This window comes from Triturus cristatus, chromosome 1_1 (genome assembly GCF_964204655.1).
Source record: "Triturus cristatus chromosome 1_1, aTriCri1.1, whole genome shotgun sequence".
NCBI lineage: Eukaryota > Metazoa > Chordata > Amphibia > Caudata > Salamandridae > Triturus > Triturus cristatus.
The window spans coordinates 455,796,050-455,817,473 of record NC_140579.1 but is presented as its reverse complement, the minus strand read 5'-3'; the positions used below and the strand labels follow the sequence as shown (position 1 = coordinate 455,817,473).

Genomic DNA, 21,424 nt, shown 5'->3' with positions numbered 1-21,424 from the left:
TAAGGAAGAAAAGGACAATGTGCTTGAGTATGTGCTAGGCCTGATATCTAGAATGGCAGAGTACATGTACAAGGCAAACAGGAAACTGGAGGCCAGCCAGGAGCTCATGAAGCACTGGTATGATCAAAAGGCAACTATGCCAGAGTATACTCCAGGACAGTTGGTGTGGGTGTTGGAGCCTGTGGCTCCCAGGGCCCTCCATGACAAGTGGAGTGGGCCCTATCCAATCTTAGAAGGAAGGGTGAGGTTACTTATTTGGTTGACCTTGGCACCCCCAGGAACACTCACAGGGTCCTGCATGTGAATAGATTGAAACCCCACCATGACAGGGCAGCCATGACCAGGTTACTGGTCACCGATGAGGGTGTGGAGGAGGAAACCGAGCCTGTGCCCAACCTCCTCTCCACTAATGTCCAAGATGGGTCAGTGGAGGGAGTTGTACTCTCTCCCAAATTGACAGACCAGCTGCACAGAGACTGTAAGCAGGTGCTGGAGCAGTTTGCTGGCCTGTTCTCTTTGACACCAGGCATCACTGAGTGGTGTGTGCATTGACACAGCCTACCTGTCTAAAATAAACTGTACAGGTTGTCTGACCATGTCAGAGCCAGCATTAAAGCGGAGGTTGCTAAGATGCTGGAACTGGGGGTAATTGAACCGTCTGAGAGTCCATGGGCCAGTCCAGTGGTGCTGGTACCTAAACCTAATCCTCAGGGGGGACCCAAGGAGTTAAGGTTCTGTGTGGACTACAGAGGTTTGAATGCAGTCACAAAGACGGACGTTCATTCTATACCTAAAGCTGATGAGCTCATTGATAGGTTAGGGGCTGCTAATTACCTGAGTACTTTTGATTTGACTTCAGGTTACTGGCAGATCGCCCTCACTGATGAAGCAAAAGGAGAGGTCAGCATTCTCCATGTTAGAAAGGATAGACGGACCGGGAGGGTCGGCCGGGGTCAGGAGGAGAGGTCTCCGGGGAGAGCCGTCTCCAGCGATCGTACAGACAAGTAACTTCCCCCCCACAGACAGATATCACACACGGATAAGGGTCAGTGTTCTTTATAAGCACTTCTTAAGGTACGGTTGAATGGTACAAGGAGGTCTGGACTCAGGGGTCCCCTCGATTCAAGTCTCTCAAAGTAGGGTAAGGGGTAGCGGGACAGTCGGTCTACCAGTCAGGTAGTTTGGAGGAGATGATGATTAGCTCACAATCCTCGAGCTTAGTTGGTGCGGGCCGCGGCAGCGCCAGCAGGTCCCGAAAAGATGGTCGATGGACGGTCCGCGGCAGCAGGTCCCGGTGAGGATGGTCGTTACAACGGGCCGCGGCAGCGCCAGCAGGTCCCGGAAAGATGGTCGATGTACGGTCCGCGGCAGCGCCAGCAGGTCCCGGTGAGGATGGTCGTTACAACGGGCCGTGGCAGCGCCAGCAGGTCCCGACGAGGATGGATGTTGTAGAAGGCCGCGGCAGCGCCAGCAGGCAGGACGATGGTTCACAAGAGCGGGCTACGGCAGCGCCAGTAGTCCGTCAAGGCTGAGTTCTCTCGGTGTCTCTCGACTCCAGGATACAACTGCCTTCCTGCTCCGGAGTTGCCCCAGTTATAGGGCAGGCGCTCTTTGATGTCCGGACCCTCGCACTTGGAGGTCGGAGGGCCCGGGATGAAGGTGTCCAGACACCCAGCAGGGGGTGGAGCCAGCGCCTGGGGGAGTTGGAGGCGATCGGCACCTGGCGGGGGAAGAGCTCTTGACACTTCGTCCTCCCATTGACCTGCCAAGTGGTCCGCTCACCTCCCGGGTGGATGGTGGTGCCGGGATGTCGGGGCCGGTCAGGCCCGGGGTTAGGGTCGGGGTGAGGCCACGCGGCCTCGTGGTGCAGGGCCCAAGATGGCGGCTTGAACCGGCCGGGGGAGCCGGTGAGGCTGGGCCCCGTGATGAGTAGAGGTCCGAGGGCAGAAGATCCGTCGGGAGACGGGGTACGGGTGCTTTTCGTGGGTTATGCCTGGCGGCCCGGAGCTCGGGCCCTGTCGTGCGGGGAGGGAGCAAGCCCTTCGTGTGGCCTGTCCAACATGCGTCCCCCCCAGCTGAAGGCGGGGAGAGTCACCCATCTCCTTGGGGACTCTCTTCGTCGAGGCGGAAAAAGCGGGACAGGCCATCCGCGTTGGCGTGGTCTTGGCCTGGTCGGTGCTCCACAGTGAAGTCCATTCCCTGCAGGGAAATGGACCAGCGCAAGAGTTTTGGGTTCTCCCCCCGCATCTGCATCAGCCACTGCAGGGGTCGATGGTCGGTTTGTACCCGGAAGTGGGTACCGAAGAGATAGGGCCGGAGCTTTTTGAGGGCCCACACCACTGCGAAGGCCTCCCTCTCGATGGTGCTCCAGCGCTGTTCTCGGGCTAGGAGACGTCGACTGATGAAGGCCACCGGCTGGTCATGACCTTCGGGGTTTAACTGAGAAAGGACGGCTTCGATGCCGTGGTCGGAGGCGTCGGTCTGTACCATGAATTCCCAACTGTAATCGGGGGCCTGGAGCACAGGGGCGGTGCATAGAGCGGCCTTCAGCTTCTCGAAGGCCGCTTGACAATCGGGGGTCCAGTTAATCCGCTTCGGCTGGTTCTTGGACGTGAGACCCGTGAGGGGCCCCACGATGCTGCCGTAGTCCTTCACGAACCGCCGGTAGTAGCCGGTGAGCCCCAAGAAGGCTCGGACCTCGGTCTGGGTGACGGGGGGCTGCCAGAACTGGATGGCAGCAATCTTAAGTTGTAGCGGGGCCACCAGCCCGCTTCCCACTTGGTGCCCAAGGTAGGTCACAGACCCTTGGCCAATTTGGCACTTGCCGGCCTTAATTGTGAGGCCGGCCCGCTGGAGGGCCTGTAGGACCTCTTGGAGGTGACGGAGGTGGTCGGGCCAGTGGTGGCTGTATACAGCGATATCGTCCAGGTAGGCAGCGCTGAATTCTTCGAGCCCCGCCAAGACCTGGTTCACGAGGCGTTGAAACGTGGCGGGGGCATTCTTCATGCCGAAGGGCATGACCATGAATTGGTAGTGGCCATCGGGGGTAGAGAAGGCTGACCGTTCCTGAGCCCTGGGTGTGAAGCCGATCTGCCAGTAGCCCGCGGTTAGGTCGAAGATACTGAGGTAGCGGGCGGCCCCCAGCCGGTCTATCAGCTCGTCTGCTCGGGGGATCGGATGAGCGTCGGTCCGGGTGACAGCGTTCAAGCCCCGGTAGTCGACGCAGAATCTCATTTCAGGTGCAGTGCCGGGGGCAGCGGCTTTGGGGACCAATACAACCGGACTGGCCCAGGGACTGTCCGAGGGCTCGATGACCCCGATTGTGAGCATCTTGGCCACCTCTTCCTGTAGGCAGGCCCGTACCCGATCTGGTACGCGGTAGGCCCGGTGTCGGACAGGGGGACTGTCCCCGGTGTCCACGTCGTGCAAACACCAAGGGGTGACCCCGGGGGTGAGGGAGAACAGGGTAGCGAACTGCAGCAGGAGGTTCCGGCAGCCCTGGCGTTGCTCCGAAGTGAGGGCGTCAGAGAGCCGGACCCCGTCCACGGAGCCGTCATTCTCCTGAGTCTTCAGAAGATCCGGGAGGGGTTCGGAGTCTTCCTCTGCCCCACTGTCCGTAGCCATCAGGAGGCTGAGTTCTGAGCGCACAAAGTGTGGTTTGAGTCGGTTGGTGTGGAGGACCCGAAGGGGGTTCCGGGAGGTCCCCAGGTCGATGAGGTAAGTGACGGGGCTTTTGCGCTCGACCACTTTGAAGGGACCCGTCCACTTATCTTGCAAGGCACATGGTTCGGTGGGGGACATCACCCATACTTGTTGCCCAGGCTCGAACTCAACGGAGGAGGCATTGTGATCATACCACTTCTTCATGTCCTCCTGGCTGGCCTCGAGGTTCGCCTTGGCCATCTCTCTGAAGCGCCGGGTCTGGTTGCGTAGGGCCAGGAGGTATTTGAAGACGTCTGGAGGGGTCTTTAGGGGGGGCCATCTCCCAACCTTCTTTTACTAGGCTGAGGGGCCCTCGCACAGGGTGCCCGTACAGGAGTTCGAAAGGGCTAAAACCGAGGGACTTCTGGGGAACTTCGCGGTAGGCGAAGAGGAGGCACGGGAGTAGTACATCCCACTGGCGACGGAGGGGCTCTTCCAATCCCCCAATCATCCCCTTGAGGGTGCGGTTAAAACGCTCCACTAGTCCGTTCCCTTGGGGGTGATAGGGGGTCGTGAATCTGTAGGTGACCCCGCATTGTTGCCAGAGGGACTTCATGTATTTGGATATAAAGTTCGTGCCTCGGTCGCTGACGACTTCTCGGGGGAAGCCTACCCGGGAGAAGATCCCCATTAGGGCCCGGCCAACCACCGGAGCTGTCACGGTCCGTAGGGGCACCGCCTCGGGGTAGCGGGTGGCATGGTCCACCAGTACTAAGATGAACCTGTGTCCTTGTGCCGTGCGGGGGTCCAGAGGCCCCACGATGTCTATCCCCACCCTCTCGAACGGGGTGGTGACCACAGGGAAGGGTTGCAGAGGGGCTTTCAGCTTCCGACCACTCTTCCCGCTGGCTTGGCATGTGGGGCAAGATCGGCAGTGGTTCAGGACGTCGTTCCTCATCTTCGGCCAGAAAAAGTGGGTCACTAGGCGGCTGTACGTTTTATCTTGGCCCAGGTGTCCAGCCAGGGGGACATCGTGGGCCAGGTTGAGCAGAAAGTCTCTGAAGCGGAGAGGTACCACCAGTACTCGACCGGCCCCCAGCTCGGCGATTCTTTGCTCGCTGTATAGCAGGTCGTTATCCCAGTAGACCCAGTGAGTTCCGGTGGAGTCCCCTGCGTTCTGGGCGCTGGCTTGTTGGCGGAGTCCCTCGAGGGAGGGACAGGTCTTTTGTTCCTGGCGGAACTGTGCTTGGGTGGGCCCCCCCCCTTGACGCCACTGAGCCAGGTCAGGAAGGTCCTGGGGTTGCGCGCCCCCTTCGGCCGTCGGGTCTGGGAGGCTGGCCTCGTCGTTGTCTTCTACTGGGGCGGAGGTGCTGGCCATTCTGGTTCTTCTGCTCGAGGGACGGCACGGGCGGCCATGGACCGGGTGGTTACGCAGGCCCAGTCCGGGAGGCCCAGCATCCCCAGGTGCTCTCTTCTCTCAACGGTGGCCCACGGGGAACTCTCGAGGTCATTCCCCAGGAGGCAGTCCACGGGGGCATCGTCCCGGACCGTCACCTTCAACAGGCCGGAGACCCCTCCCCATTCGAATGGCACGCAGGCCATTTGACACATACTTTCAGAGTTGTCTGCCGAGCGGACGGGGCAGAGAATGTTCGGCAGGATCTGCTCGGGCTTCACCAGGTGACAGCGGACGGCCGTCACACTGGCGCCTGTGTCACGCAAGGCCTCGGCTCGCTGTCCATTAATGGTCACCCACTGACCGTATTTCCTGGTGTTAGCGGGTAGGGGAGCCCGCGGGACCATGTCTCTTCCCCCTAAGCACGCCAGGACCATGGCGGCCGGTTCCCACTCTTGCTGGGCCGGCTCATACTCTTCTGGTTCCTCCAATGATCGCTCTTCCCCCAGGGCGGCGGCAGCTACCTGGCGGGGCTTGGGTGTTTGGTTCTGCGGACAGCTCGGGTCATTGGCGTAGTGGCCGACTCGCTGGCATCGGTGGCACGTGACGTTGGCTCGGACCCCAGGACGCCACGGGGGGTTGCCCCGACCGGCCGGAGCCGGGGTGCTGGCCACGGGTGTTGCGGGCAAGGCGTCTCTCCCTCGCCCCTGGCCCCCTCCTCCTCCCCGAGGACGGTGCTGGCCTGGGTTGTTTCTGTTCTGTTAGTGTGGCCCCCTCCGGCCCACTCGGGTGCTTTCCCACCGGTCAGCTTCGGCGGCGAGCTGCCGGGGGTCAGTCAGCTTACTGTCGAGGAGGTGCTGCCTGAGCTCGACGAAGCAGTTGTTCGACAGGTGCTACCATACCATCAGGTTAAAGAGTTGTTCGTAGGTGGTGACCTGGCTCCCCTTTATCCAACCCTCGAAGGCACGGCTGAAATAGTTCACGTATTCTACCCAAGTTGTACCTGGGATCCGGGTGCAATCTCTGAACCTCTGGCGGTACATCTCGGGTGTGAGGCCGTAGCGGGTGAGGAGGGCAGCCTTCATGTGGTCGTAGGACGACATTTGGTGATCTGGGAGCTGCAGTAGGGCATCGCGCCCCTCGTTGATAAACCTCCCCCAGAGTCCGGCTCCCCAATCACTCCGGTCGATCCGGTGGGAGGTCATGGCGATCTCGTAGGCTTTAAACCACTGTTGTATGTCGTCTTCTCGGACAACATCCTTGGGGATGTGGACTTTTTTCTCGATTGGCCCCGGGGGGTGTGGTCGCTCAGGCACCCCCAGTTCTTTATTCTGTTTCCGAAGTTCTATTTCGGCCAGTTTGCGCTCGTGCTCGAGCGTTATTTTTTTCTCCTCCAGCTCTCTCCGTCTCTGCTTCTCATCTCGTTCATCTCGGAGCCGCATGTGCTCGAGGTTGAGTTTCTGTTCAGCTAACTTGAGTTCCCCATCCATCTTGAGTCGTGCCATTTCCAACTCGTGCAATCTGGTTCTTTCTCTTTCTCGGATTTCCTCCTGCGAGAGGCCCGTTCCCCGCTCCTCGGGAGCCGTGGCGTTCCCCTCTGGTGTGATGCTGCTTTGGTCGGAGGGTCCGGCGACCCCAGTTTCTGTCCACGACTCTAGGGCGTGCTTTAGATCATCTTTGGTACTCAGGCCGGTGGTAGCAATGCCAAGTTCTATGCAGAATTGTCTCAGTTCGCGGTGGTTGTATTCTTCTAATTTATCCATTTGGAATTTCTCGGTGGAGTTGCTATCTTTGGCTGACATCGTGTTGTTGTCGTGGGGTGAGCTACTCTCTGTACGATTACGCGTTGATTCGGATCGCGCCGCTGGCCACCAATGTTAGAAAGGATAGACGGACCGGGAGGGTCGGCCGGGGTCAGGAGGAGAGGTCTCCGGGGAGAGCCGTCTCCAGCGATCGTACAGACAAGTAACTTCCCCCCCACAGACAGATATCACACACGGATAAGGGTCAGTGTTCTTTATAAGCACTTCTTAAGGTACGGTTGAATGGTACAAGGAGGTCTGGACTCAGGGGTCCCCTCGATTCAAGTCTCTCAAAGTAGGGTAAGGGGTAGCGGGACAGTCGGTCTACCAGTCAGGTAGTTTGGATGAGATGATGATTAGCTCACAATCCTCGAGCTTAGTTGGTGCGGGCCGCGGCAGCGCCAGCAGGTCCCGAAAAGATGGTCGATGGACGGTCCGCGGCAGCAGGTCCCGGTGAGGATGGTCGTTACAACGGGCCGCGGCAGCGCCAGCAGGTCCCGGAAAGATGGTCGATGTACGGTCCGCGGCAGCGCCAGCAGGTCCCGGTGAGGATGGTCGTTACAACGGGCCGTGGCAGCGCCAGCAGGTCCCGACGAGGATGGATGTTGTAGAAGGCCGCGGCAGCGCCAGCAGGCAGGACGATGGTTCACAAGAGCGGGCTACGGCAGCGCCAGTAGTCCGTCAAGGCTGAGTTCTCTCGGTGTCTCTCGACTCCAGGATACAACTGCCTTCCTGCTCCGGAGTTGCCCCAGTTATAGGGCAGGCGCTCTTTGATGTCCGGACCCTCGCACTTGGAGGTCGGAGGGCCCGGGATGAAGGTGTCCAGACACCCAGCAGGGGGTGGAGCCAGCGCCTGGGGGAGTTGGAGGCGATCGGCACCTGGCGGGGGAAGAGCTCTTGACACTTCGTCCTCCCATTGACCTGCCAAGTGGTCCGCTCACCTCCCGGGTGGATGGTGGTGCCGGGATGTCGGGGCCGGTCAGGCCCGGGGTTAGGGTCGGGGTGAGGCCACGCGGCCTCGTGGTGCAGGGCCCAAGATGGCGGCTTGAACCGGCCGGGGGAGCCGGTGAGGCTGGGCCCCGTGATGAGTAGAGGTCCGAGGGCAGAAGATCCGTCGGGAGACGGGGTACGGGTGCTTTTCGTGGGTTATGCCTGGCGGCCCGGAGCTCGGGCCCTGTCGTGCGGGGAGGGAGCAAGCCCTTCGTGTGGCCTGTCCAACACTCCACACCAGAGGGACATCATCAGTTCACGGTAATGCCCTTTGGATTAAAGAATGCACCTGCCACCTTCCAAAGGTTGGTGAACAGTGTCTTGTCTGGGTTGGAAAAGTTCAGTGCAGCTTACCTGGATGATATAGCTGTATACAGTTCTACCTGGGGGGGATCGCTTAAACCACCTAAGGGAAGTACTTCAGGCCATGCAGCAAGCAGGCCTGACTATTAAGGCAAGCAAGTGCCAAATAGGGCAGAGTTCGGTGGTGTACCTGGGCCACCTGGTAGGTGGGGGCCATGTACAGCCTCTCTAAGCTAAAATCCAAACTATTTTGGATTGGACAGCTCCTGTTACCCAGACTCCGGTCAGGGCATTCCTTGTACTGACAAGGTACTATAGAAGGTTTGTTCAAAATGAGGGGACCATTGTGGGCCCCTAACAGAACTGACTTCTAAAAGGAGGCCCAAAAAGGTGATTTGGACCCCAGAGTGTCAGAAGGCTTTTGACACTCTGAAATCTGCTATGTGTTCAGCACCAGTGTTACTGGCCCCTGACTACACAAAAGAATTTGTAGTTCAGACTGATGCTTCGGAGCAAGGGATTGGGGCAGTGTTGTCACAGCTAAATGAAGGGGGCCTTGATCAGCCAGTTGCCTTTATTAGTAGGAGGCTTCTTCCCAGAGAGCAGAGGTGGAGTGCCATTGAGAGAGTGGCTTTTGCTGTGGTGTGGTCACTGAAAAAATTGGGACCATATTTGTTTGGGACTCACTTTCGTGTTCAAACTGACCACAGACCTCTCAGCCTTGCTCATGCAGATGAGAGGGGAGAATCCCAAGTTGTTAAGGTGGTCCATTTCCCTACAGGGAATGGACTTTACAGTGGAACACAGACCTGGGGTTGCCCATGCGAATGCAGATGGACTTACCAGGTTTTTCCACTTAGCTGATGAGGACTACCAGGGTGTAGGTTAGTAACCCATCACCTTTCGTTTGGAGGGGGGCTATGTTGCAAAGTCATCCTGTGCCCTGGGCACCCCCCAACTTTTTGCTAACTGGAACTGGTGGTAACGGACTCTGACTGACCCTGGGCTCTGCCTAACCAGGCCCAGGGCCAGTGCCAGTGCCAGTGCCAAGCTGAAAGGAACACATTAGAATACAGTTAAAACACCCAACATACACTAGGGTACACTATGGTATGGTGGGGTACCCCTGTAATTGGTATGACCTACCCCATAAGCCTCTAGTATCTAATAGGGCAGGGGATTGAAACTACCTAGAAGTCCCCAGTACCCTGGGGTATGGCAGTTTAGAGGCCAGCAGCTTTTTCTGCACTAGCATGTGTGCAGTGCTGAAGCCTGAGGTCAGTTTAAAAGCAGCACTGAGTGCCAGGACTGCTTTGAAACAGTAAATTGCTGGTCAAATTCGATTTTGATACTAGAAACACAGTAAAAGGAGAATCTGCAATATTTCTACAGATTGAGAACCCCTAAAATAGGTTTTTATAAGCCCTGGTGCTAGAAGACTGGCCCACGTCATTTTCCCCATTGCAAACCCCAAGGCCCATAGGTTAACATGGTAGGAAGTTAATGATTAATAAATATTCATAGGAGAGGACTAGCCGGACCATTCAAAGACTTCCCAGAATGGTAGTAGTAAATGCAACAATATTATATTGTTGAATTTCTCCTAAAGTGTACATACAAGAAGTTATAAGACTTTCTTGTTTGTAAGTCCCAATTCAGCCTTCCAGTGGTCTGCCCCGATTGGTCAGAGTTAAGTGGATTAGCCAGGCTGCTTTGAAGAGGTGATAAAGAACCACTCTGCTGGGAGGGCAGTGTGCTGGTCTATAGGTATGCCAGGCCAGGAGGTGGAGTCGTAAACTATGCTCTTCAAAGTCAGAGGGGAGGCCTGGGTTTCAGTTTCACTCTGACACTCTTGACCAGGAGTGAGGGCTATGCTTAAGGAAGGTATGTGCAGATGGTGGGGGAGAGTCCATTGAAATAAGCCATCCCAAGCGGTGCATTTAGCCAGCTCTTACCTCCTTGCTGGAAAAATAGCCATTATGGATTTGGAAGAATGATGCCCTCTGGGAAAACAAAATGCCACACTCTGCAGGATGTGGTCATCACTATGAGGAGTTACCCTGCTTTCATTGGTCAGAGGTGACCTGTGGCTTGGCCCAGAGAATTTTGAATAAGTATCTGAGAGGGGCAGAGCCCTCCAGATCTGCTGCTTGAAACTTACTGAAGCAAGACGTGCCCTGGTGCGAAGTTCTGCTGTGCAAAGACTTCTAAGGCCTGACCTCTGAAAACTGCACCATCTGAACACTGCAGCCCTGTGGATTACCTTGCTACAAAAGGACTAAGAAGGAGACTCCCTGCAAGCTACAGGTTAACAGAGCTCACCTGGACATCCCCACAAAGAAATTACAATAGTGGAGGGTTTCGTTGGAATGGAGGAAGAAATGGCGCTCGGGCGTGTGCGTCGTGGGTGTCACTAGAAAACTGGGTGAGTACGTTGCTAATAGGTCAGGGGAAACAAACCCAAAGAAATAACCCCTGCAACTGAGTGGGTCGAGACCCACACCAACAACTAGAAATGAGGTCCTGTGCACACGTGTTAGGATGGTAATCTGGGTGTGCCCGATAAAGATCGAACAGATATCAAATATTTCTTGTCTTCGAAATTATGATGGTCGACATCAGGTGTATTATAAGCAAAGATTTCTTTATATACGTTAATTCAGACCAATACAGAGTGAAAACAAATCAGCCGACACGCGTTTCGTCACAACGTGTTAAAGTTGTGACTCTTCAGGGCTGGGAAGGACACAAAAACAAAAAAAATAAAAAGGGCTAAAATAGCCCTTTGTTTTTTCTTTTGTTTTTTTTCTTTTTACTTATTCCTTTTGTTTTTGTGTCCTTCCCAGCCCTGAAGAGTCACAACTTTAACACGTTGTGACGAAACACGTGTCGGTGTTCACTCTGTATTGGTCTGAATTAACGTATATAAAGAAATCTTTGCTTATAATACACCTGATGTCGACCATCATAATTTCGAAGACAAGAAATATTTGATATCTGTTCGATCTTTATCGGGCACACCCAGATTACCATCCTAACACGTGTGCACAGGACCTCACTTCTATCCCCACAAAGAATCCCCAGCCTGGAGAACCGGTGGATTTGAAATGGTTTTGTTCAAGGGGATTGCGAAATTGAAGTTTCACACTTTCAAGGACCCTCTTGGAGATTCCAGAACCTTGGACTGTGTGTTGGGATACTTTGGGACCCACAAGCAGAACTTCAGGAAGGAGTTCTAACTGGACCTAGCCTGCTGGAGAAGGCTACACAGTGGGGAGATATTCTCCAGAACCGTTTCTAAAGGTGTGTCCCTGTCAGAGAAAACGAAATGACTAAAAAGGGGCACTGTTGGTTTCTAAGCCCTAGAAAGTGACTAATCTTTAAAAATTCATATCTCTGGTTCCCCTACAGTGGATTTTTTTCGTTTTGGAGTCATTGAAAAGATAAAAAAATTACCTATTTTTATAAATTGGTGTTGGATTTTTATTTTGTATTGGGTCTTGATTATTTACCGAAATGGTGTTTTTGGATGCTTTACATACCTGTCTTTGAAGTTAAGCCTGTCTGCTCGCAGCCACATTACCAAGGGTTGAGCATAGGAATAATTTTCTAAGACCTATGCTGGGTCCTATTATGTGTTAGTGGCCTTCTTGCCAGTGGCAGACCTACATTTGCCCCTACCAATAACCCACTTTCCAACAATATGAAACAAGTGAAGATGGTTAAAAATGCCATATTATATCACCTCTATACAGACCATCATGTAGCCAGTGATACATGCTCCTAGATAAGGTCCCTTATCTTACAAGATCCCCTACATGAAGCCAAACATAAAACATATCCTGGTACATACATTACCTCAAACCTAGTCTTCCTCACGGTCCTTAATCATGAGATGTTGCCTAGTCACAGATGTTTGTGTGCTCCAATTGTCATGCACTTGTGGGACTCTTCCGTTTCTTATGAAACAAGATATGGATCTTTCAATTTGGATTTCCTGTTTGTCTTGTTGTATATCGCGGCTAAGATTAAACAGGCACATTTATTATTTTAATGTATCCCCAGAAAGGACCTGCCCTAGTGGTCTTTTAAAATATGCCCAGTCTTTATCCATAGCTAGAGCAATACCTGAGAGGCATAGATTCGTGCCTCCATTAAATTGCTGTGGAGAGGAAGGGGGGGGGGGGGGGAGGGAAGGGAAGGGGGATTTTCAAGAGTGGCATTATGGGCTCTGAAGCTATTCCAGTAGCTCTGAAACCATCCCAGTATCACGATGAACCAATATTATGGAGCGAGGTCTCCTAAGACTTTGGAGCAAAAATAGATTTTATAGCTAGATAAAGAGAAGGCAACAGTGGTTTCACTATTCCCTACAATAAACAAAAACAACAATTATGGATGACAGCAGTTCAGTAAGAAAAGTTAGGTATTTTATTTGTAAACAAAGAAACAAAAAAAAAACAAACACATGGATGGACGATACCAGCACCACCTGGAGGTAGAGACACTGGTTTTGTTCAAGGAATTATTGGTTTTCCTGAATATGGAGGTAGAGCTTATCTCAAACCCTTTCATAATAGGGGTGAGGCAGAGCAACTCCTCCTACAGGCAACTACACCCAGCCTGACCGTACTCCTGCAAATGCGTAACTGCATGGGGCCAGGGAAAGATCTGCTTAAGTTTTTTTAAATCAAATTTGACTCAAAAGGCTCAATATCCAATGCATGGGTGATAAACATTTTTACAAAAGTCCTGGCTCCAATGGTGGGTAGCATGCATAGGCAAGGAAAGCAGGTTTTCCAATACCTTGATGCTTTTACTGATTAATAGTTCTTTTCTCTCTAAAACTTACTAAGATGTCAAGCAGGTCAGCAAATGTTATTCCAAAACATTGATTCTTAATAAATTTCACCTGGTGTATTCTCTTAAACTGCAATACATTGTAGCAGTATTTCAAATGGACCAAGTAAAGGTTCCTGCCACTAACCTGTTCCACCCTCACACCACATCCATTCAACACCATCTGTCCTAATACATCAGTTCTAGTCATGTATGGCCATATGAAATTTTTAAAAAAAAATTGTAAAAAGTTAGAAGGTCTGATTAAAAACCCAATACCAGTCCCACAGTAAGGAGATATTGTGGACTATCAAGGGCCCTAATACACACTTTTCCTGTATCCGCCACGCCGCATCTTAAAACAGGTGTGGACGGGAACAAACACCAGGGGAGGGGAGGCTGAAAGAGCGGCGCTCTAGCAGTACGCCTCCTGACAGCTTCTTTGGCTCTGCTCCCACATCTAATACAGCGCAAGGTGCAGAGGCAAAGGAATTCCCTAATCTGCACGGGGCCACCGCACCATGCAAGTGAGGGAACACGCTCTGGTGAAAGCGCTGGCGCTATATGTGCACCAGCGCTATCTGTATTACAGAAAGTGACACACAAGCATCAGCTGCCCTTTCTCTAAGACGAAAGTGTCCCAGGGCATGTAAAGCGGGTGCACATACCCGTTGCACCCCCTGGCCACTTTCCATAATACAGTCCTTCATCTCATTATTTTCAAGGACATCTCAGTGGCTACTCACGGTAGCACTAGAAACCTGCGTCAAACTAAATGCCTGTACAGAACACCCAGAGATTACCATACCTTATATCTAGTTCACAACCCCAAGACATGCAGTACCACAAGATACGACAAAGACAGCACCAAGACACTCCGTCCCACAAAAGAACACACAAATTGACCCCAACCCAGGGCCTCTGATTTTCTGTTATATCTTGCATATTATTGAGCAAAATCTTCATAGACCTTTGAATGGGTATCCTCTTTTCAAATAGGTCTCACCACCCTTAAATACTTTAATGGGATCAACTCAATCCTTTGAGTACATCCTCTATCGGTGGTTTAAGTGGGATAATTAATGGGGGCAAGGGTTTAAAGGGGCGTGGCAAATAGGCATAACTACAAAACCTTTCCCAGAGGCTAAAAACATGTATACTAACATTCGGGGTGTCTTATGAGCAGTACCAGGGTACCTTGCGTGTTGTGTTATTGCATCCAGGGATCAATGACTTTAGTAAATATACTATTGACTCAGCCCAACACCAAATATTTATCGAAGATCATTGATAAATCCATTGATAAATGCCAACAACAATATTTCACATGATGCACAGACTCCATTTGTAAAATTGATTTTCTTTATTGATAATGGTCTAATCCTCGTATCCGGTCATAGCCAAAGCGCTTCGTCCTTACATAGTTCTTTAGGGGTTTATATTATCTTTTCACTTTTAGCATCAGAACAATAGAATATTGTATAGGATTTCACAACCACTGCTACCACAATTTCCAGGCTACCCAGTTCTCAGGCTCAACAGATAACTATTGTGTTCCTTTTTAGGTCTCGCGCCTTACGTTGCAGTGCGGGGGGTTCTGAAAGCTGACCACACGCTCGTGCGTGTTTTTGCTTTCGCCGGCTGCCATTGGCTATAGCGCGTTTTTTAAAAAATAAGGCACGCAATTGGGCAAAGGCGGGCGCATGTCCCGCCTTTGCTCTGCCCATCCCCATCGGTGTCTATTAAGCGCAGCAGCGCACGTTCGCCTCGCTGCCGTGCTCCCTCACCCCTGCTCCTCTGTGGTGCGCGCACACCACTGGTTTCGATTCCGTGCTTGTTTTTTTTTTTGCTGTCTTTGTACGTGCATTTTTTAAAACTTTATAACAATGTTTAATGTACATTTTGTGTGTTTCCACGTTAAAATGCTGTTGCGTACGCAGAAATAATGTGGGACATCCAAATGTCCCACATCGCGAAAAGTTCCAAAATAAACCCGAACCGAACAAATGATAAACCGGGCTTCATCTTTTAACATTCCAGCCGCTCCCACCGCTCTTGTTGGGCCAGTGTGCAACAGTGATTGTTTAGTTTTGCGGGGTGAATCCTTGTATACCTCTTTAAATGCACTTAAAGAGGGGGGAGAAATAGCTATTGGAGCTTGTGAATACAGTACTGTATTGCCTGTACAAGACTTCCTCTCAATTTCCTTCCCAAGAACAAACTGCCTGCAGGCCGAACTCAGCATGTGTGCTGCTGCTACTACCTTTCCCCCAGAGGGGAATCCTTGCTGCTGCCCTGCGGCCTTTCCCTAGCTCTTGCACGGCTCTCATCCAGCGCTCCGCGTCAGCCTGGATGAAGGGGAAAGGTGAGGCCCCGCTGCTTCAAGGCAGGAACACATTGTCTAGTATCAGTAAATAAAACTGCAGTGGCTAGTCAGCTGTCTCTCTGCCATTCTACCGCTCTCTTGCATGCATCCCAGAAGTCAGGCACTTCTGCGACCTGATACCTAGCTGGCCGCCACGTCCTACCCAGTGCTGAATAACTTTTTTTGTGTGATCCAAATCTAGTTTAGAATTTTGCTTCCGAACTCATGACAATCCTGTTGTGGGTAAGCCAGGATGTTTTTTCAAAATTGGCAATAAATCACCACAGACCAGCAGTTACTCCAGATTGTGAAATAACAGTTGTCCCTTCCCTTTTGTAATAATCCCACCACCACGGTCCCGCTGCCACTCCATACAAAAATCTTAGTGACAGAGGTGAATTTGCAATGCAATAGGTCTCGCATTACTGAAAGTTTGAGCTATTGGCTTTGCATATAATAATGCAACAACAATAGCTCAAACTTTCAGTAATGCGAGACCTATTACATTGCAAATGCTGGTTATCCTTTACGATGACAATTTATTTTTATATCTTGAAATATACAACAGCAAATGAACCCGTAAACCTAATAATTTCTCTGGTGATTTGATCAGTTATTTTAATCCTCCTCAATTAAGTTATCGGGCGAAAAATGCCTGTTCAACTGATCAGTGTGTGATGATGTCAGGAGTTACCATGCTCACCAAATCGGCAGGACCTTGCCTGGTGTGATAACAGAATTGAGGAGTAAAATAAATGAGTTTATACGGTAGTGCTCTTAACAATGTGTCAGTCACTCCCATTATCGCTTTCACACCATGTTTCTCTACACTCTCACTCTTTTAGACACTGCTTTTTTTTTTTCTAACCAGACAATTCCGAAATACTCTGCCGGCATCTTCCACACATATTTCCTCTTCAATACCAACTTTAACTCTCCGTCTGCAAGTATCTGATTTCATCTTCACTTCACCCTTCTCTGCATAGACAACCTAGTCCCTCACTTGGAAGCACATTTTCTTCTCCTTTGTTGTTGTCCATATTTTAATATGTGTATACCTCCTTCACACACTTTCACATAAAATGATATTTCTAATTAACACATGCGAATAGGTAACTGTGAATTCTGTAGATACGCCAGGAGGGTGAAAGGAGTGCGTGAAACTCACTCCTTTCACACTCAGCTCTGGAGCCCTCTTTTGTGGCCCATCATAAACATCATGAACTTAACCAAAAAGGCACCATCAGTTCACTGCACAGAAGTGTTAATTTGCATGAAAGAGACTACAGTAGCATCAGCAAATACTCGGGATAAAGTAAAACATGTAAAAAATTAAAACAAGACTGCGAACGTGTATTACATCAGGCGCGGTGCGTCCATTGAGGCGTATCCCCCCCGCCCGCAGCTCCCTCGGCGTCGTTGAACTTAAGTAAACTGAATCAGTTTACTTAAGTTCAAAGACGCCGAGGGAGAACTGACAATCATGTCAGTCAGCATGACGTCAGACCGCCCACCCCCTTCAGAGTCTGAAGGGGGTGGGCGGTCAGGCGTCATGTTGACTGACATGATTGTCATACGGACCCGGGGCATCAGGCAGCAGCACAAGTGCGCATGAGTGGGGAAAGTGCGCGAATTTTCGCACCGTCCCCAGTCATGCTCACTAGTGGCTGCACAGGCTGGCGCATGCCCATTAGGAGAGCGAGGGTTTAGCAAAGGCTCAAAACTCGGTCTCCTAATGGGCAGGCGGGCGAAGAGTAACCGTGCCCTAAGCCAATCCTGGCGCTGCTGGCAGCGCCAGGATATGCTGAGAGGGGCTGTAAGCGTCAACGGACCCGAGGCAGCGTAGACGGCGGACCTGCTCAGGACAGGTAGGATTTTTTTTTTTTTTATTTATTTTAAAACTCCCCCCACGCAACACCTCCCCCACCCCCCGCGACTGGACACAGGCCATTTTAAAGGCACTGTAACAATGGGCCTTGTGGTGGAAAAGTGCGAGGCCGAAAACCCAATCTCGGCCACTTCTGAGGGTAACATTATAAGCGCAGCTGCCGCCTTGTGCCGGACTGCCGTTGAAGGCCTATTCATGGCCTTCAGCAACGTGAGGCCTCTAAGCCCCAGCGTGCCTCCAGACCCCCAGAGACTACTGTCTGATCTGTCAGCCGGCAGTCAAAAATATTCGCACCCCGAATTGGCTGATAAATTGCAGCTAACTGGACGTTTCTTCTTGGCTTGCAATGCACGGCCTCTGGGGATCTGGGCGTGTGGCTTTCTCAAAGCAGCCTGCCGCCTGTTACTGGCCCCCAGCCCGGGCAAGACTGACTCCAGATTAATTAAACTTTCCTCTTAGCTGGCTGGGGTTTTCAAGGGTTCAAGTGAGTCTCGGCAGGAGGCTCACCATCCTGTGATTCCGGGCAAGTAAGCAAGGTCAGATTTAAGTGATTTGAAATCACTCAAGTTAAATCTCTCCGTGCCTAAGAATGAATGTGCCTGTCTATAATGCAGTGCAGCTGGGGCTCATGTAAAGCGCGCAGATTCCTTCGGGTCGAGTTCGTGCTATACAAATAAAAACATACCGCATGATTGAACCCCTGGTTTGTTTCTGCTGATGGGATGCTGCTCTCTTTGTCGAAGAGACTCTTCCTTCGCATTATGCCGTTTGCCACCACCACGGCATTCCACTGATTGCAGTGAGTCAGGGAGAGAAATGCACAGGGTGAGTGAGGCGTGTAGGAATAGCTCGATGGCAGTGCCCATGCTAAATTACATTGAAACGTTAACTTAGCCTGCCTGTTTGTTTTATCTGTTTATTATATCTGTGCCGCTGAGAGGTGTTGATACGCGTTTATGCTGCTTAGAGCAGGTGTGACAGCGGATCGGAATACATTAATTCATGGATTGTGCAAAATGTTTAAATGACTAGCCTCTGTGGGTTACACTGTGCTGTCAGGTTTGCAGGAGAATACCAGAGCACCAAGGGAGCTAACTAGCAAAACACAATAACTGGAGCCCATCAAGAGGTCGGTTGGCATATAACGTGCACCTGGGGTATCTCATGCCATTAACTGGATTAGGAAAAAATATCTGTAGCCTGTTATAGCCATTGATTACCTGGAGCACATCACAGCTTTAAACATTATATCCATAGAATGGTTAAAAGGTGATCCCTGGAGTACAATATGGCTCTAAGTGTTGTTAGTCAGAGTTCTGAGGCACATCATGGCACTAAATGGCAGACAGGGTATGATGGGAACATCATGGGGTTGATTGGCAAATGGGAAATCCCTGGAGTACATCATGGCATTGGCAGAATATGCGGAAAATATGAGAAGCATCCTAAGGCACTGAATGGTCTGTGGTGGTTAATTAGTTACATGAAATGTATGTCTGCCATATTATGGGGTAACTGTGCATATGATGACAGACTGATGGGTGATGTGACACTTTGGTATATAAAAGGCAATGGCAATCATTGATGCAGGTTGTATTTTGAGTGTATATCCTAGAGAAAAGGGATGTCATTCTGTGGTTATACTGAATAGGCAGCTACCAATATCATTTTCATGTGAAATCTTTTTTATTGATGTCACAACTACGCTTTCACAAGTGCCTTATTAACCTTCTTACTTCCTCAAATTTGCTTGAAAATGCACCATTTGCCACATCTTTTTTCAAAAGGTTCTCAGGGGAAGAACCCCCCTCCCGCCTCCAACCAGACTTTATGACAGTTGGGATAGCCCGCTACGCTCGCTTGATACAGTCACGCGATTTTGTTTACGCCCACCACTTTCAAATGTCACCAGCCGCCCCTGTTTAATTACATGAAGGGGCTTTACAATCTTTGTTGAGCAATCGATCAGTGGTTTAGCCTGCAAGAGCGGGGGACGTGAACATAGGGTCCGGTCCCGAATCAAGGTCAGTTTTTTGTTTTAAAATTACAGCTCGGTAAGAGCCCAGACAAGTCCGTCCCTATTTCACGCCTATCCTCAGTGAACAGATAGCACGATGACACGTATATTCATTCAAGACGACGAAATGACCCTCAAATGACCGCAATGGGTCTTTTATCATATAGTCCTCCGAACACGCCCAAAATGGAACCTTAAAGAGTGCATTTCCACTTTGTCCGCAAAAATAACTCGCCCAGAAACGGCCGCGTGGTGGAACCAACGTAAAATCCAGAGCTAACCCCCTCACAAGCACGAGTAATACCACAGACCAACCCAATAAAATACGTCAGTAACAGTAAGGTCCCAGTTATAACATATAGCAGGCCAGGGCGCCTTTTAACACCCTAGACTCGCATACAAAAGGGCAACCAGTTCTACCTCTTACAGGTCCCGCCCAGGGAGGGGGCCTTTACAGCCACTATCCTCGTGCAGTCGATCCGCGTGCTGCTCCTTCTTCTATCAAGTCCTATGACGATGACGGGCTCGCGCCAGCGCCACCTCACTCACGACTCACAAAGGAGCACGCGCTACCAGAGCGCCCTTACCTAACGAGGCCGCCACAGATGGGCGCGGGAAACGCTGGTCGGCGCCAGCAGACCCCACCAGCTTGCCGCAGCCTCTAGCACGCGCTGCTCCTGCTGCAGTGAACGTGCAGCTGCCGGCGGCCCGCTCTAGCCTCCTCGCTCAACTTTGTTTTAGCAGCAGTACGCATGCTGACACGCAGCAGGTTCGTGCGTAAGCTGCAGATCTCCAATGAGCGTTCGCCCTAGCGGCCCGCCCCCCCGGCTCCGCCTTCTGCCCAGAAACAATCAATTCAATTGGAGCTAGGAGTCACAAGAGCATCTCTTTCACAATGTTGCGACTCGTAGAGAAACAACCTAAATACTGGTTGTAAATAAAACTCTTAGGAGAACAAAAACTGCAACTGTGCACATACATGGAATACCATCCAGAGCAACCGATTACAGAGTTTACTGCGCGACATCACGTCGAAAATTCAACACTGTTTTAGTTGAATCAGAAGAAAATCACGCTAAATTGTATAGACACAAGCGTATTAAACTTCTGGACATAATACTGAATTCCGCACAATGTGCACGACATGGAAATGTCACAGGAAAATGATCATAAAGCCGCTAGGTGAACATCAACTGCACAGAATACTGCAAACAGTATATCCACATATCCTAGCGGCATAGTGACAAAATACGGACATCCACACAGTAAAGGCAAGCAATGTGTAGCGGTCTAGTCGTTGGCCGCTTCGAAGAGTGGAGACCCCCAACCCGGAACACAACACACACATTGTATCACCTTCTGGCCAGGCGTGGCCAGAAGGCTTTAAATAAACAGGCCGGAGTTGCTCGGGACTTCCGGTCCATACCAGCATTCCATAAGTGAGTTTGTCTTCATTGCTTACATGTAATATGCCCCACTGTTAGGCCCCGACACTGGCGACGAGGGTGGGATCACAAAGAAACCCTCACCTCATTAGCTGTTCCTCCCGTCCGCCGGGATTTGAATGATCCAGCCGACCTCCGGTCGGTATCGCTGCAAAAGCGAAAGTGGGACAGAGAGCGGACCGTCGCGTGGGGACCACCCGCCGGTGGAACAAGGTACCGCCGACAGTGCAGCGCAAGCGGATCGCTGTCTCCTGGCAGCAACGCGGTGACGCTCCTGGCAACGTCTTGCTGAGGCTGGAGAAGCGCGCTGAGGCCCGTGCGGAGACTAAGGAAGCGCTCATGCACTAAGCAGACCGGCTGAAGCAGGCGAGCTGAACTTAATTAAACCTGAAAAACAATCCCGGGTTTTGGCTAAATGGCAGCAAGGCCATCAATATCATCAATAAACAAAAAAAGTGCCAATGCTGCACTTAACTCTACTAGAAATTAAACAGTGAACTGAATGAAACAGTGCCACTAACAACCACTTTTTCAGTTGGATTTAATCCAAAATGTTTTTTCACATTACATTAAATTGGTTCTCTATTATCATAACATAATTTTAGCAAATCAGAGGAAAAACCAACAGTACAACATTAACATAGACATTTTTATATACTAACGTTTTTCATACTTTAATCATTTACGCAACACCACCACTACCATACCACAATCAACCACAAATAATTCTCAGACCC

The 21,424-nt window shown here is 51.2% G+C and overlaps 1 protein-coding gene across 2 annotated transcripts in view; it reads right to left on the bottom strand.

Moving 5' to 3' along the window:
- SLC16A1 (solute carrier family 16 member 1) overlaps positions 1 to 20,026 on the bottom strand; it is a 156,562-nt gene extending 136,536 nt beyond the window's left edge. The window contains exon 1 of one of the 2 annotated variants that reach the window (XM_085640905.1): positions 19,830 to 20,026. The gene's annotated coding sequence lies outside the window, so the exon portion shown is untranslated. Of the gene's footprint in view, positions 1 to 19,662; positions 19,783 to 19,829 lie in introns of those variants that run through there. The other variant, XM_085640906.1, reaches the window with a different exon arrangement.
- Between the last annotated feature and the right edge of the window lie 1,398 nt (positions 20,027 to 21,424).